Source organism: Anabrus simplex, chromosome 14 (assembly GCF_040414725.1).
Source record: "Anabrus simplex isolate iqAnaSimp1 chromosome 14, ASM4041472v1, whole genome shotgun sequence".
NCBI lineage: Eukaryota > Metazoa > Arthropoda > Insecta > Orthoptera > Tettigoniidae > Anabrus > Anabrus simplex.
Window position 1 is genome coordinate 98,792,413 of NC_090278.1, and position 6,469 is coordinate 98,798,881.

The window sequence follows — 6,469 nt, forward strand, 5'->3', positions numbered from 1 at the left end:
CCCTACCCCCGGTGATTTTAACTAAGATAAACCACTCTACATATTCTGAAATGTCAATGCTACATTCTTCTTCCAACCTTTAAAACAACAGGACGCACTTGGTACTAGATTTTTTTATATCCTTGCTCACCAAGCTGCTTTTGTGTAAATATGTATATAAATTGTAAAATGCTCAACTGTTCAATTGGACAATGTAATTACTGTATAGTTACAAACCATTGACATTAATTTTTGGTTACAAACATTGACACCGAGCACTACACCCTTTCTCCCTTGATTGTTACAATGTAAATATTTGTAAAACTTTATATTTTCCTATGATTGCGTCAACTGTTCTCCAGAGCACCACTGCCGAACTCTACTATTTTAATTTTACGCATTGGTGCTGACTTCTTATTCTATAAACCTATATGTTCAGCCATCACTATTGTACAACTGTTTCTCATACTAAATTTTTGTAATGTGTATTAATAATATGTATTAATTTGTGTATGTCAACTACTAACCATGTACCTGATTTTTGCCTTGAGGAGATAATTTGACTGATGATGCCCTCAATGAAGAGCGAAACATGTCTCAAGTGAATCAATAATAAATTCCTAAATTGTAAAATTTATATGTATTGAATAGGTGACAAAACAAACCTTTTAGCATCCTACATTGTACATTTATTACGTGTTGAAGAGATGTTGAGCAATAGAGGATGGTTGCCTAGTTGTACTTCCTCTTAAAACAACAATCACCACCTTGTTGTGCTTTTCGTATATCTTCAGTCTTTTTTCTCTACACACAACACAATATCCTATGTGATAATATTTTTGGAGATATACTGACCTGCAGCACGTACATTATGAAGAGCGAGAATGCCTTGACAATAGTCGCACAATATTGCACCTTAGATGACAGAACCTTACCTGCCAAAGTTCTAAGCGAAAATATTTCACATAGGAGGTTTTGTCCCAGCAGCGACTATATGCTGGGTATTTGGCGCGGTAAATCGGGTGCTGCTCTCCATGTGACACATTCCGGTGGACCACGCAATCAGCAGTAGGCTGGCTCGCTCTGGTCTGAAAATGTGTGATTATGGCTCCTTCATTTTCTAAGTTTAAAAAATTGGACTTGCGTTGACTTTGTTGTCAATGAAGTCGATACGTAAGAGAAAATGTTGGGTTAAAAAGTGGTTATTTTAGAGAAAAGAATTTAGTCATACAAATATAATTAATTTGTAAAACAAGATAGAAGGTCTTGGTAATTGAGTAACTGCACCTTTACAGTACTGTACCATACAATATTATTCCTTTTTATTTCATGTAAAAAAGGGACATGTTTTGTCTCTTCCTTATGAGATCTTCAACCTAAAAATAATTATAATAGGAAACGCATGATAATCTTGGTAACGCTGAAAACAATGACTTATCCTTTAAGAGTCAAAATGACTCGGTCTATCAAATGTGAACAGAGTTGTCCGCCTATACAACCAGAATATTGGGAAATTCTACCTACGAAATGCAAGCCCGTTCAACTAGATACATACGCACTTAAGCATCCATAAACTTGAGACGACATTAACCTAATTCAGGATATTATTTCCACTTTTAGAACACTGTGATCTTCACATCGATTTTTTATCTTGAGAATCAAAGCTAAATGGAACTTTTATAATCTAGTAACTTGTTCCTATGACACAAAACATTTTAACAACATGAACTGTTTTTTAACTGTGTTCACATATGATAGACCGAGTCAATTTATCTCTTAAACAACTTAAGGATAAGACATTGTTGCCAAGAATACCATGTTTGCTATTATATAGGCTCAAGATGCCTCTCAAGAAAGAGACGAAACATGTCCCTTTTTAAAATAAAAAGTAATAATATCGTAAAGGTGGAGTTACTCAGTTACCAGGACCTTCTATCTTGTTGAGGTTGACAATACGGGTCAATTATGAAGTTTATTTCTTGTGGTATTAATACATGCTAGCCAGCTGAGGACTGTCGGGGAGATTCTGTGGTCACCCTTATGTCGACCCGACTAGTCCCGGCAAGCCTACACATCATTCCGCAGATTGGGTTGTGTGTAGGGGCTTTATAGAGCAGGGATCTGCATCCAGATCTACACGATTTATACCATGTCAAGAATAAGAAAGAAAGGAAGAAAACGACCTACACAATAAAAAACTTAAAAATATTTTAGAGAATAATGTACGACTAATAACACCCCTGACCTAAAACAGTATTTGCTCCACAGATGTCAGTGAGTGTTTACTTTGTTTTCCACTAGACTGTGCCCTCTTCCCTGCCTCATTTACCTGTTGCTTGCTCCGTACACAAATTTTAAAAAAGTGCTATTTGTACACCAGTGCAAGTTGTTAGTTATTAAGCGACTACAAGAGATGCAAAGTGGACTCTGAAATTTGCATCTTCAAAGCTGAACGGGAACTCACCAGAGAGATTGCCTGCGCCATGAAAACTTTCCTGGAGCGGTTGTGAGCGTTCACAGCGTTCCACGTGATATTCACTTCAGCAACATTTCTCGTTCAGTGATGTTTGGAAAGATGGAGCACCTCAGGACATCTCCACTCTCGGGGCTTCGCCCTGTCCATCATTTTAAGGTTTCATCCCTGTATGCCTCAAGGTCTTGGTTCGGACCCAGTTGAGCGGGTTAGGCTCTGTTTCCTTCTTCGAGGGCCAGGTTAGTTTAGACTGTAATCTGTATAGGGCCCCACATCAGCCTCTCTTCTCCTCACCGCAACAATCGGCGACTGGGCTCTGTTAACTTGTTATCATCGTACCTGTACATAATATTACATTGCCACCGCTGTTATAACCATATCCACTACCGGCACTGGCCAGTTGCCATCCAACACATGCTATTGCATATCATACATCCTTAATGTCGACTGCCTCCACCCCAGCGAGAAGACACACACACACAGTTGATATAAACACACATCTTCCTAACACTCCACCCGTACTGCACCTCACAGTCTGGAATAGATCATCATGGACTGCAAGCCTTCACCCTCCCTCCATCGCTCTGTCTGATTTCCTGATCTGAGGAATCTCCACCTGCTCCAACCTACCCCTTCAGGCACCTGGAGAATCCCACCCTGGAATATCATTCGCTGGCACATATCTTCAAAATTCTTCAGTGCTTCAGTATGCGGCAGAAAGAACTAGCGGACATTAATTTCACATCCAACTTCCAAATCAGTGATGAAGATGTGGTCCACTCGATCGTCCACTCTGTCAGCACGGGAGCTTCCCTAATTAGTCTTAAGTGCCAAATTTTATTCAGTAGAATTGTTGAACACAATAACTCGTGAACACTAACACGGATGCCGTGTGGGCACATACATACTGGAAGTAGAACAGCCTGTTAACCTTCTACCTTATTCTCTTGTATGAGTATATAAAGATAACTTTGTACCCGTTTATGGTGCTTTCCAGTTTTCATAGTCACAGCAGAACAATCATTCAGCGTAATAAATCGTATTTGCACAAAACTCTGCAATAGAATAGGACAAGGTATACTTAATGCAGGTATGAAAATCTGCATTGAGGGACCAGAAGAATTATCACTGGTCTCGTCGAGAAGGTACGCCAGGCAGAAGTCGCAGCGAATAAGACTGTTGTGAAAGCTCTAAGTTTATTTCTGCATACGTAGTAAGCCATTTGTATCCATTCGGAGTTTGTATTTCAGAAATTTTACAAAAGACCCACTTTTAACCTTGAATATTAATGAAGCAAGCTGACTTCAGAAACCAACTTTGTCAGTTTTCTGCCTTTAGGCCTTCTGTCCTAACGTAGTGGTTGTTTCAGATTACAGTAGAGACATTATAACAATTATAATAATAACCAGGATAATTATTTCCAAGCCTAAGACCCCAAACACGAGTGAGTTCTGGAAATGACCTACTACAGGGGCGCGCCGAAGTCGGGTGTAGAGAGGACATGATTAACTTGAACAACTATTAATGCAAACATTCCTATACAATAAGAATGTTCACAAATAAACAGAACAATAACAGAGCTTGTGTCTCAAAGACAGTTTTGAATGAGTCTTATATACGGAGTTTTCAATAATATTAAAAAAATACAGTGAATAATTGAAGGAATGTTTTACGTATGAAGCTATGAAAATAATCACCAAAAATTACAACTTGCTTCATAAATACGTTTTCTTAATAAATGTACTGTTACTGTATATTGTGCACTTCATGATACGAAATGTTAAAAGCTCTACCATTGGGAAATGTACAGGTTGATCGCAAAGTCCCATTACCCTATTACATAGATCATGTTTCTTATGTATTACACTGATGTTAATGAATTGTTGTTTCGTAGTGTTGTAGGTGTTGATATTCATCTAAATCATGGCGGATGAGTCTACTTACACCATGGAGGAACAGATCGTGATGAGCACGTGGGCTCACGAACGACTGCATACAGGGAAGTCAATGAGAGATATTCAGCACGATTTCACTGTAAGGTTTCATAAACCTTCCCCACCAATGAGATATTTCTGATAAATGGATTGGACGTGGTTCTGTCCATTTGCCTGCGCCTTTTGGGTGGGCACCCCGAAGTCGTGATCTCTCATCCAGGAGGTTGCTGCCACACATTACGAGACAGTCGACGAACTTAAGGATGCTACTACCATCACGCCAGCAATGTTGAGGAGAATTTTACACCATATATGGAGGAGAATGATACTCTACAGACACCCTGGAATAAATAATAACGAATAGTCACACTACCTCAAAGTTGTCCTCTGCTATGATCCCACAACAAGTAATTACCATCTATGTAATACATAGGGGGTAATGGGACATTTTGATCACCCTATACTTCTCTGAAGGAATGCCCGCTTTCTAACCTCATTTCGTGATGTAAAACCATCTACCACAGATTTAACGCCTTAGAAGACTACCAAACTCCACGTTTTAAGGGACTTAACATTTGGGAGGGGGTGAAATGGCACTTTGCCCTTCTGAGATAATTTTTTTTTGGGAGAGCAGAAAACGCCTTGCCCACACCAAAGTCGCCACTGACCTGCTCAGAGATGTTCTGTCAGTGTTGCCAGCCATGGCAAATTGCGTGCGAGTTCATCGTGGCTACAAAAATTGACGAAGAAAGCGAGTTACAGAGTGAATCGACGTGATAATACAGGTTTAATCAAGTAGACTAAGTTTCAGAGATATATTAAAGCCTCTACTTACTACTAGAATAGAAAATATTCACAGAAAATTGATATTTTAGTGTCGAAATATTCTTGTTTGTTGTAAGAAGCCACCTTTGAAGTACGTTGAGTGATCCAAGCGCTAACGTGTAGCGGAGGATAAAGAAAAATCAATCCGCCATATTGAGTCCAAAAGATGACGGAGAAGTCTAAGGCGCGTCTCGACCATTGAACTGTTGGTAATCAGTCTCACGTACGTTCTCATGGCGAGTGGACGTGTGACAAGCAGCTCTAGTGTTATACTCAGTGTCGGGCGTGCGTAGGTTAAGTTTGGTGTGTCTTTTCATTTGTGTTGTTCTCGAAGCTTCCTTGGGAGTGGTGAGCCGTTGTGAATATTCTATGAGTTAACTCCACACTTACGTTCCGACCTCATGACGGAGGCGAGTGGGGGTCTAGGAATGGAGGAGGAAGTAATTGAAGTAGATAGTCATGAGTTCTCGATGGATAATACGTTGGTGCTCCCTACACCCCCTCCTAATAATAGTACACATGATCCATCGCTTAATGTGGATATATTTTCTGTAAAACCGGAAACTCAGCTCTATGATGATTAACCATATAGGGTCATATTTTGTATTCGTGGAGGCCATAGATGCCAGTAAGAACCTGGGTTGTATACATCCTATGGCGTTAGGAAAAATTTTCTATGATCGTAAATTTGAAGGTATCACTCAAGTTGCTCGGTGAGGTCGCCAGAGGATACAGATTGAATTCCAGAATAGACAGAAAGCTAACCAATTCCTCACCAAGCCGGTGCTAAAGGAAAAATATCTGAAGGCATTTATCCCTTCCGCAGCCTTATTTAAGATCGGCGTGATCCTTGGGGTTGATAAGGATTTGTCCATGGAGGAAATATGTAAGGTAGCTGAATCGACCACCCCCATTGTAGGAGCTCAGCATATGAAACGCCGTGCAGTTCGGGAGGGCAAGGTACTCTATCTTCCAACGAGTACCGTTAAACTAACTTTCCAAAGTCAGACTTTACCGGCTTTTATTTCCATTTATCGTGTGCGTACTCCCGTGGAACCTTTTGTTTTTCCCCCAGCGATCTGCCGGCGCTGCCAAAGATATGGCCACACGAGAAAAAACTGTAGGGCTCAACACCCGAGATGCGCTAATTGCGCCCAGGATCATGAATCAACCGATTGTCAGACCTCGACTAAATTATGTCTCAATTGTGCAGAGGACCATTCAGTAGGATCGTTGCAATGTCCGGAACATAAGAGAC